Genomic DNA, 12,168 nt, shown 5'->3' with positions numbered 1-12,168 from the left:
AAGAAAGAAAGAAAGAAAGAAAGGAAGGAAGGAAGGAAGGAAGGAAGGAAGGAAGGAAGGAAGGAAGGAAGGAAGGAAGGAAGATAGAAAGAGGATGCAACCAACAACACTGTCAATAGTTGAAAGTGGCAGAAAGCAACCCACCTCCACCACCCAGTGTTGAGAAATGGCTTCCTACAATCTTAAGAGAGGCATTTATATACTGCTGAAGGGATGGAAGTAAAGAGAAAGGAGGAAATGGAAAATGCCATTTTCTTAAAGGTTTATGGCCTGAGCAACGAAGTAGTAGTACTTGTTACTGAGTTGGATGAAACCAGGGAGGGGAATAAGGAAACAAGTCTTGTTCTGCATGTATCATACTATCATGCCCATTAGGTGTCAGAATGAAATATAAAGCATGTAGTTAAAAACCAAGGTTGGTGTTATAGAGACAGAACAGGCCATGCTCTCCCAAAAGTCTTCTCACCAAACAAAATGAAAAAGCAAATCTTTTAGAATTTCATAAGCACAATAAACATTTATATTACAAAAATATAACTTTTGTGCTGGAGTCATGCAATGCTTCATTAGTTTAGATGAGAGAGGAGGGTGAGGGGGGCTGTTGTTTGAGAAAGACAAAGCTGTCCTGTTTCTGAGTCTTTTTGGCATAGTTTCTAACATTACTAGGGGACAGAATCCTTTTCCCCTTCATCTTCCACATTATTCACTGACTTGTACTTGTGAGAATGTTTTGTAGATGTATCTACTAGGACTAGGCTCCACACTGCATTGGTTGGTTAGGATTTGTTTACTGGTCTTCTGTTGCAAAGAGAAATATCCTTGATAAGGGATAAAGATTACACTTATTTGTGGGTAAAAGGAAAATTTGTATTGATTGTTGTTAGAGGTCATGTTGGTTTAGTAAATTAGTGGCGGTAAATTTTCCTTTGATAAACATGATTTCACTAGCACTGAGTAGTCAGCTAGTTTTCCAGTACAAGTCATGGTTTTCTTCTTATTGAACAAGTCAAAGTACAATTAAAGAGCCGTTGGTTTTCTTCAAGATATGCCTGCTTTCTTAGAGTTATTGAGCAATATTAATCATGGATGCTATACGTGTTATAGTTGAGTAGGACTGCTGTTTTCCTCCTTCCTTTAGAAGCTTGCCCAAATCTTAGCCAAACAAGGGCATCAGCGGTCAGGACAAAATGGTTGGGGAAAAGCCTACAAGGCCACAACCCTACACAAAGAAAATAAGGCAACTTAGGAAATTTGGGAATGGAAGAAGTGGCCTTCTTCATGGAAGAACATACTAATTGATTACACAGCACCAAATGATCAGCCTTGAAAACATACATACAACAACATTACACAAACTGAGCAGGCTATATTTAGGAATATACATGTACATATTTGCATGCAATAACAATTAATAAAAAAGGAGAGTGAAATGAATTTGGAAAAAATGGGGAGGATATTGGGTAGAGGGAAGATGAGGAAGAAATGTCATAAGTATATTAAAATCCATTTTTTTAAATCTTGGAAACTATATGTATGAACAATTATTTCAATTTTTCCTTCAAATGTTGGAGATGAAGAAAAGAACAGTAAAACTTGATACTGCAGAGAGGGCAGGAAGGTTAGATGGCATCCAGTCCAAAAGCAGTGTTTGATTTTAGATTCCCAATTTGATTTTACATACATGGAGTTTGAGATTGTAAAGGTTCATTTAAATTAAAATGTCCAGTAGGCATTTAGAAAGATGGGAGTTGATATCTGAGAAGATAGAGTTGGAATTGTCCATAGTTTAGACTTTATTCACACAGAGCTGCAATTTGGAGTTGTAAAAATAAATTAGCCTGGAAGAGAAGTGTAGAGAGAACAATAGAAGATTGAACAAGCCAATGCTCTGAGCAAGGTAATAAAACAAAATCAAAAGCACTGGGCTATCTTCCCAACCTGCACTTCATTTAGAAGTCTGTATTTTCATTAGTAAATTAAGGTAATTATCTGAATAATTAAATAACTGCACAAAGCTTTAGTTCAAATTAAGTCGCTATTTTACACAAAAGAGGTTCTATTATATATGAGACACTCTATTATTGGACTCAAGTCATCAACACGTCTCAGTCCACATACTGGTTACAGGTGATTTACCCTCTTTAAAGCAGGCTAGTAAAGCTATTTAAGAAGTAAAACAAGCTAGAAAATGTTGTCTACTGACATATCGGGTTTTTCTTTTTCCTTGGATTTTCTAACTTTGGAATTCAGGATTTGAAAATAAGATGAATGAGAAAACAGGAAAACAATTGTGTTCAAGTAGCTTGCTTATTGCATTGTGTGTAAACTCCAGTGAAGGAAACCTTCTAGCAAGCATTGTCTCTTACGGAGTACTCAGCAAAATCCTCAAAGCTTCCACTTAATGGTACTGGTAACCTTTGAAGCAAATATCAAAATATCATAGCTTACAGAAAAGAAATAAATCCATGCAAGAGGCAAATAGCGCCACAAGTGGAAGGGAATGGTTCTTGTCCATGGCAAGAGGCAAGTCAATTATCCACTGAAAAGACAATGATGCCAGCCATGCATACCTCAGTGGGCTCACACTGCTGTGAACAAACGGAACAGTTCAGATATAAAGAGTTAGATGTCCTTTGTTTTAAAAGATGTTCATACTGTAATCTAAGACAGGTTATATAGAAACATAAGAAATGTCACATCTGAACTGACAAATGAGCCTGCTTACAGTCCTGACAGTTTCACCAAGGGACATTTTGTTGCAGAGTATGAATGCTACTCTAGCAACCAAAAGCATGTTGCTACTTTTCACCTCAAATGTACCATCCCACCCCACTACTTGAGGGATTTCAATTAAAAAAATCAAGAAGAGGACTCCAGATGCTTCCAGAATAGATTGATCGTAACCCACCATCTTTTGGACCACAGTAGGAAAGAGGTAACAATTTCCTTTAAAGGCCTTGCACAGAGTATGCATCCATACTCTTAACTTAGCATCAAGGAATCTAGCATATCAGTATTCTTCAAGGCTGACAAGCATATTCTCTGTGATATCTTCAAATCCTAGATGCTATTTCATGATATTGGTTATTGGATAATTTTCTCAACATTTGTTTTGTGTCATCTGTCTGAGTTGGTATTCAAATACTGGTACCCCAAGTTTCTCAACTTCAACTCTTCATCTGAGCCAGAGGATATAGGAAATATCTCAAGTGAAAATATGAGCATCAAGCTCAAATCAGAAGTGGTAAGTCCCTTTGTATAATACAGTGGTGCTTAGGGGTTAGAGCTCCTGAGTAAAGCTGGCCTGTGATTGAAGGCTGAGTTGATCCTATCAGAGTAGGGGCTGTTAGGAGACAGGAGATTTCAATTAGGTTAAGTAGTAAAGATGAAAGTCTAGAACCATTGTCAAGGCTGTCTATGAGCCTTTTCATGGGTACCTGCCTGTATAGTGGTGAAGAGGGAAACGTCAGAGCAGTGAACACTTGGATAAAGATACAGAACCTGAAAGCAAAGCTAGAGAGAACTGACAGTTGGAGTCTCTCGATCCATAAAAACAGATTCCAAATTCATGGTGAAGAATATTTCTCTAAGGTCATTTCTACCACATGAAAACGAAAAATTGTGAATAATATCATAGTAATACGTATTTGGAACAAATTAATAAATAAAATGACCCATAAATTTTAAAGCCACCAGGTCAAAACTAATATATGCAGTTTAACCTCTTATCTCACTTTATATTAATAATAGCTCTTCACTCTTTCATAGCAAAATAATAAGCCTGTGGCAATCATAAAAATTACATCCATTTAGCAAACTTAAATTTAGAGATACTCCAATATTTGTACACAATTACAAATCAATGTGAAGTTCACAGTGTATGAGACTATTTATCTCCACACATCAGAACCTCACCATCATATTCCAAATCTTGGAGAGCATCTTTAGTTGCTTGAGCTGTAGCATAGAATGCAGGCTTCTTCCTTGTTTCTTGCTTTTTAAATATTTTAAGGGCAAAGGATTGAAGATGTTTTTGTTTTTTTTTTTTTTATTGTGTGTGCGCATTCATGTGTTTGGATACAGATGTATTTGTATGTACATACTTGTAGAGGCCAGAGGTCAACCTTAGCTGTCAATCTCAAAAGCCATTTCATCTACTTTTACCTCTCTCTCCCTCCCTCCCTCCCTTCCTCCTTCCCTCTCCCCTTCCCTCCTGCCCTCACCCTTGCCCTCACCCTTTTGCTCTCTTGCTCTCTCAATCTCTCTCACTTTGCTTTCACTCTCCTGCTCTCACTCTTACTCTCCTTCTTTTTATTTCCTTTACTTTGCTGCCAGGTGTTTTCACTAGGTCCTGAAGCTCACCAATTAGCATAGGCTTCTGGCCACCAAACTCTAGGGGTTCTCCTGTCTCTCAGAATTTGATAAAAATTATGCACCTCTACACCTGGCTTTTTACATGGATCCATTAAATCAAACTCTAGTCCTCATGTTTCTGTAGCAGTTGTTTAAAATTGAGTTGTTTTCTTAACACTCTTTTTAAATTTTTTTTATATTTTAATAAAATATTGCTATTTATATAGATTATGATACATATGTGATGATATTTTGATTCACAACACATAATTGGTGATGATATACTTAGGGTAATTAACATATCCATCCCCTTAAACACTTATTTCTATAAGTAGTGTTCACAAAAATTCCTTCATCTTAAGCATTTTCCAATATAGTGCATCAGTATTATTTGTATCCACCTTGTTCTATCACAGAGCACCAACAACTTCCCTTTTATAAACTGTGTCAGTTGAACAACCTGTACCCTAGGCATTTCTCACTATATATTGCAAAATGTTAGTCATTCTTCTCCCGACTTCTATGTGATACCTGTTTTGATATTGTACCTGAGAGACAGCATATGGTGCTTGGTGTTTTGGTAAATTTTTTTTGTCTCACATTTATTTTTTTCTGTACTAGAAAACATTTACATTTTATTATAAATTACCTTTAAAATTATAAAGTGTTCATAGGAGTTATTCTATCTTGAAATGTCATTTTAATTGAACTAAATTTTGTTTATCCAAAGCTATTACTTTCTTTGTGCTGATATTTCTCATATATATATATATATATATATATATCATATATATATGTACAAACACACACACACACAGTATAAAATCCACTCTCACCTTTTGAAATAAATTTATTTTATGGCTGAATAGTACTCTTTTTTATTTATATATGGGAAAATTTAAATTCATATGTTTTACATTTCTAAATATATTTACTCCAAAACATGGGAGTGAATTTTAAATACTTTTGTGTAAAAAAATATTATAGCAGGGACAAGTTTCGTGGTGAGGGAAGACAAAAAGACTTACAATTTTGAGTTAGGAGAAAAGATCATGAAGTTAGAACTGAAAGTCAGTCTTACTGCCCATAGTCAAATGGGTAGAAAGTCTGGATGGGTGAGAGAGGATCAACATAGCAACGTGAGAAGCTGACAGAGCCATGTCTAAGAACATCCCAAAGAGAGCCAATTTCCTCTTTTAGAGTCCATTAAGGGCTGAGATCAAGAACTAAGAAAATGTCCCTGTAGATTATTTTAAAACAGCAAATTAAATATTTCTATTGCAAATTCCATTTGTGGAGGTGGACAGTAACAGACTATGACACCTATAACTGCAGAAAGATATCAACTTGTAGCACACATTTTAAGGAGAAATATTTTTCTCATAAAATGGTTAAACTGGGGATCTGAAAACTCTTTAGCTACTCTCACAAACGTGTAAGGAGACAGCTGAGAACTATTGGTTTTCAACATCTTTTCAGCCAGGATACGTATTTAAGTTCTTGTGTCTAGGTTCACACTTTGGAGACATTTAAATTACAAATCCTACCTGAAATCCCATGTATGCTTGGGTCAGGTCATATTTAACTTAGAATTCATTACTTTCTACAAACTTACTAATGAAAAAACTAAAACAAATAGAAGATAGCTAGTCACACACGTTCTAAACATTTCAAATGCCCTACTCTAAGCCTTAAGCCTTGTGTGACTTTTCTTTGGAGATGTAAACAAACATGTATTCAAACTAGAATAGGCACCAATAACAAACCCAAACAGCAGTTTCACCCCTGTGAAGCTTGATTAAAACAATGAATTGTTGAATTTATTCACAGGAACATTGGTGGACATTCTTATAGAAGCAACAATGACTGAAAGCCAATTATACCACTGCGTTTGTTCAGTGATATATCTATAAAAAGGCCCAGGGATAATAACTGACCTAAATTGCTCCTTAGAGTTCCAACCTACAAGCAGTGCCAACATCAGTCTCCTAGTCACAGAAATTGCTTGATCCATACATAACCTTAGAAAGGAGACCTTTGAAGATATAATCTTCTGAGTTTCCTGAATCTAGTAAATTTCATGAGCTTCCATGAGCCAGTAAGTATTGTGAGCTTCAGTCCTGTTAAGTTTTTTCATAGGGGTGATGTGGGGTGTGTGTGGGGGGGGGTTGGTTTGCAGTTAACTTATTGATGATATTCAAAAGAGGAGGGCTCTCTAAGCCCTTATTCTGGGAGTCTGGGAACTGGGAGAAATTTGCTCAGTGTCAGGGGATGAGTTAGATCAGCGATTCCTCAGAATTCATGGGCCTTTCTCTTGCTCTCTTGTCCTTGATGAGGTGGATAGCACAGGGCTTCTTACCCCTTGGAGGCCATGTAGGCTTTCTTACACAACCTACAGTCATATGATGGACTGGATCAGATTGGTTTGTTTACATATCTGTGGTGGTTAATTTATTTAGGAATTCTTGGCCTACTTTGACATTTCCTGGTGACATTTCCTGCATAGATGGTCCTGCGTTATATGGAAAACAAAACAAAACAACAACAACAAAACAAAAAACAAACAAACAGAAACTAGCTAATTATGAGCCTGTATGCAAAACACCAAGTATTCCTCCATCATTTCTCCATAGCACTCTTGCTTCGGTTCCTTTCCTGACTTTCCTAAATGCTATCACCTCTGAACTAAAATGTCCCCTCTACTTCCTAAACTGCTTTTGGTTATGAAGGTTGTCATAATAGAATGAAACTAGGCTACTTCCTGAATCTTACAGTTTCCTGTCAGGAAATGTTTCAATTAAAAGAATGGTGTGTCTGTGCCATTCTGTGTCTACCCCTCAACTGTGCCAATTTAGAATTAAACTAGAATATTTGTTTTAAAGGCTCTAAGATAATTTCTGTAGAACTAGAATATTTTTCTTTAGAATATTTTTCTTTTAATATGGGAAATATTGTTTTTCACATTTTCTTTTTGGTTGTCTTAGATTTTGCTCTCAGAACTAGCAGCTTGACTAAGGAGACATGAAATAATAGTCAAAAGCAGAAGGAAAGAAAAGAAAAGAAAAAAAAAAAAAGAAAAGAACAGTTTCCCACGTTTCACCCTAACATTAAAGAAGATTTTTACTTCACTAACAGTTAGAATTGAATTTCTGTAATAATGCATAAACGTTCTCTTTCTCTAAAACTAATGTTGATATAAGCAGTTTTATAAAAACTTTTGTACTCTCAAAACCAACAGGTAACTTAAGATCACTAAAATGCTAATAGAGGGTTTTTTGTAGTTTTTCATTTTTAAAAATCTGCTGTGCCATCAGTAAAGTTAACCATAAAGTGTATTTTCTGCATTCTTGCTTTCAGTGATCATTTTTTAGGTATAAGCTAAGAGGATATTTGCAATACTCTCAGTTTAAAATATTTTATTATTCATAGCATTTCCCTCAGATTTTAAAGCAGAGTAAGGATGCCTTACTTGATAAAACATTTATTGGGGTAAATAATGCTTGAGTTCAGCACAATTTACGACCGGTTTAAAGAAAACAAAACAAAAACTAACATGATATAATGTACAACTGATGTGTTAGCTGATTCTTGCAATCTCAATCCTAAATTCCAAGAAGGTTAAATAGCCAAGAGATAGTGTTTACCTAAATATTATTATTTAAATGTATAATAGCATAAATATTTTTTAAAACTTGCTTTGTCTAGACATTTCAATTAACAAAACAAAACAACAACAACAAAACAAAAAACAAACAAACAAAAAACTAGCTCATCATGGGCCTGTATGCAAAACGCCAAGAAGAATCCCTTTATTGTTTCTCCTTAGCACTCTTGCTTCGGTTCCTTTCCTGACTTTCCTAAATGCTATCACCTCTGAACACCTTTCCTAAATGCTATCACCTCAAAACAGTTTGCTTTGTTAAATCCCAGTGTTCTGATGATTGGAGACTAGAATATTGGAACTTGAAAACTGGACAGTTAATTAGACACATTATTTTCCTTGATGAATCAAATAACTAATAGAAAAACAATACTAAGAATATGCTACCTTAGCTGAGAAGTCATTGTCCATTGATGGCTTCTAGGGGATAAAGAGTTGTTTCCTTCAGGTACAGCCCCAGCTAGGCTTCCAGGCCTCGGAAGATGCCTGACACTCATGTAGATACTAAGTGTCCTAACTGAACTCAAGGGGGAAGGAAAACATGGTGGATGAGTATGTAAGGAACACAAGGGAGGGATGGAAGGTGGACTTTATAAAAACATTACATTCAAGTTGACATTCATAAACAATAATGTTCTTTATAAAGAATTTGTTTTATACATAAATGTGTTCAACATGGTTTTATTTAGCTATATTTTTATTTATTTTTATGGCATAGCTCTTCACACTGTTGAGTGATTAAATACATGAGGTGAATCAAGTGTTCGGGAAATTTATTTCAATATAGAAGATAGAAAACAAGATTTTCTGTTTAGTCAAGACAAATATTCCTTGCTGACTTGTTTAAGCATTGTATGAAGTAGATACATTCTATCATTGCCAGTCATGCAAGGGGCAAAAAGCCAAGGAAATGCCTGAAATCTCACTGAGACACAAACAGGCACCCAAGTTGTAGATGTCAGAGGCAGAGTGTTTGTCAGAGGCTAGTGTATGAATCGTCATTTCTTTTGTTTTAATACTGTAAGTTCGTGTGTGTGTGTGTGCTTTTGTTTTAATACTGTAAGTTTGTGTGTGTGTGTGTGTTTCAACGTGTAGGGACACATATACAAAATCATTTGTGTAAACGTGTGTGGAGATCAGAGATCACTCTTGGGTGTCCCTCCTCAGGTGATTGATTTTAACTCTAGTTCCAAACAGAACTGTTTCTAGGAGTTCTGGATTTTCCCTTTATTAAACTTATTTCATGATCATCTAAATAAATTATAACATTAAAGATGAGTATGCGAAGCCAAACCAAATAGTACTTGTAAACAGAAAGCCTTATAGAGTCAATTCACACAATCCATCATTCCAGACCAAGAACAAAACAGTTTTTCTATTACTTCTTTTATTTTATGGAGTTATAATTACAACATTCTTACTTTCCCTTTTCTGCCCCCTAAGTTCCCTAAGTTCACCTAAGGCCTTCTGTCGTGTCCGCTCTCGACCAGCAAGAACGACACGACCACCAGTCCTTCTAACAGCAGTTTATTCAGTCCTGTTTCTTCTTGTTTATGAAGAAGGCCCCAGCCCTGGGCCTCTCACTCTTAAATACTCTCAGTTCTCATCCACGCACAGCAGGCCACGCCACCTCACCAGAAACACAGCATCAGCTAATCAGGGCAGCAGGGGCATATCTCCATCAAAATGGATTTACCGGTATCCTGGTACACCTGCGCAGCTCTCAAGATGTTCGTGGTTTATATGAGGAAGTCAGGTGCAAGTCATACGACTTAGCTGCAGTCCCTGGAGCCTTTGGGACTGCCGCCACACCCGCTCCCACAGCCTTCCTCTCTTTCAAACTGATGCCATTTTTTGAACCTTAGTTGTTACATACATATATAACCTAAGTATAAAACAATTTTTGACAACTTCATATTTAAAATTTTTCTTTGATGCCAAAAAAATTAGATATCAAGAAACACCAATCATACCCTATTTGCTAAGAGCTTATAAAAATACTGATTATGTATTTAGCCATTTATTTTTAACATCTTATTTAATCCATCTAATAACCTTAAGACATAAATACTATCACGAGTATGGAGACATTTCAAAACTCACATAACATTTAGTTCTGAATTGGAATTTAGACTCACATTCAATTAATATCAGATATTTTCTGCATTAATAATTTAATGAGATTCATGAAGGCTACTCAGGGGCACTCCTATTTCACAGGACAGTTTGGATAAACAGAATCACCATTATATATCTGAGGGTCATTTCCCATGAGAAGATAGGAAGGGAGAAAGGAGGAGGGAGAGAGAATATGGAAGGGAGGGTACAAGGAAATAAGAATAAGATTGAGGAAAGTAAAGAAAAAGAAAGAATGGAAAGAAGGAAGAGGAGTTCAGCAAGAGATCAGTAGGAATAAATGGAAAGAGGAAGGAGGAAGGGGAAGGAGAGGAAGAGAGGGAGGGCAGAAGTGCATAGAAGAACAACTTCCCTTATTTCCTTCACTTGTAATCAGACCTATAGTCCCAGACCAGAGCACAGGCCAGTTGTCAGAAGGCATTGCCTTACTCCTCAGTTAGATATTCTTTCCAGTCTTTTCACCACACCTCTGCTTGAAGCAGAGTCTGAAATTGGGCCGAACACTGAAGGCAAGGAACACTTCAGCGGCAGAGTTTCAAATGATAACTTTCCTTCCCTTGCTAACCAAACCTGGGCTCCATGTTGGAAAAGCACCCGTAAGTCCTCAGATCCTCAGCTGAGGCTGAGTGAGACATCCCTTTGTCTGTCTTTCTGGACCCCACACTTCTCTTTGAGCATGGAGAAAAGGAAGAGAGCACTGAGCAGAGTGAACAGCCTGGCACTCTCATGTCCTCAGTATTTATTGATTTCCCAACCAGAATACTTTTAACAATTTTAATTACTTTGGATTGACCCTCCTCTGGAATTTTCTAAATACCACTACAGCATAGACTTTCTATCCAACATCTATTCAACCAGTATTACATACTTTCATTCTGTGTAAATAGGCTCTTTTGCCTATTTGCTGGTATGATATCAGGACCTGAATTTTTGTCCACTCAAGTAAAACTTGGAGAATAACATCTTCTCAGTAATCTGATGTGATAACTTATCAAAATGAACACACGGTATACAACCAAACAACCTACAAAGGGATAGCATCATAAGGTGAGAAATAGAGAAAACTGGCTCCCAAGTTAGGTTGGCCAGGTAGGAAAGAAGGAAGAAATCACAATCATTCATAAGTATAAGAAGAGACTTGAAGCTTGCATGCCATGCCTGAGGAGTGTGTGGAGTCAGTCTGCCTATGTGTATCTCGGTGCAGAGATGTTCTGCTTCTCCTGAGTGATGACACAGCAAAGCAGTGATCCCCACGTGGCATGTTGAGCACTTTCCTCCTCTTCCTATGTTGTGTGCTCATACATCTAAACATTTTTACAGGTTAACTTACTTTCTATCTTATGAAAAATGCCATTTACAGTATTACAGTCTTCAATATCCATGGTACAAACTAGCAGCTTAGTGCTTTTCATTCAATATCCAGCAGACAAGCAAATCCCAGGGCTGAGCTATTGATCCAGCTGAACTTACAAACAGTATGTCCATATTCTTCTGGTTCAGTAGACTTAGACGTAGTATACAAAATAATTTACTGCATTCCTCAAAGTGATTTTCCCCTAGGGTAGAAAAACACAGTTGGAAAGGTGCCAGACATTTCAGTACACCCAACAATAACAAGAACATCTTAAGCTTTTACTGATATCAAGAATCCTTCTTGTTTTTTAATTTAAGGTACTATTTGTGTTATTTTGTATTTTTGTGGAAACAAAACGGTTAGGAATATAATTTTAACTAAGCATGTTTTACATCAGTTTTAATCAACCTGACATAACCTCACTTCTCATTCCTTTAGTGCTGGAGATTTGGGAGATAAAAATGATTTAATCTTCAGATTAGCACTTGCTATCAGACTGTCTTTTGAATCCTAACATTTTAGGTATTCTCTTAAATTAGTGGTGTCAAAACCTGAAGCAACCGGATCTGGGTTCAGTCAGAAAAGTTTCACCTAACCCTCAAGAGACTAGAGGCCCCAGGGAGTTTAGAGATCTGGTGGAGTGGGGGGGGGGGGGGGGGGGGGG

The sequence above is a fragment of the Mus caroli genome, chromosome 13 (genome assembly GCF_900094665.2).
Source record: "Mus caroli chromosome 13, CAROLI_EIJ_v1.1, whole genome shotgun sequence".
Classification (NCBI taxonomy): domain Eukaryota; kingdom Metazoa; phylum Chordata; class Mammalia; order Rodentia; family Muridae; genus Mus; species Mus caroli.
The sequence above is the reverse complement of the archived record's forward strand: the minus strand, read 5'-3'. Positions refer to the sequence as shown.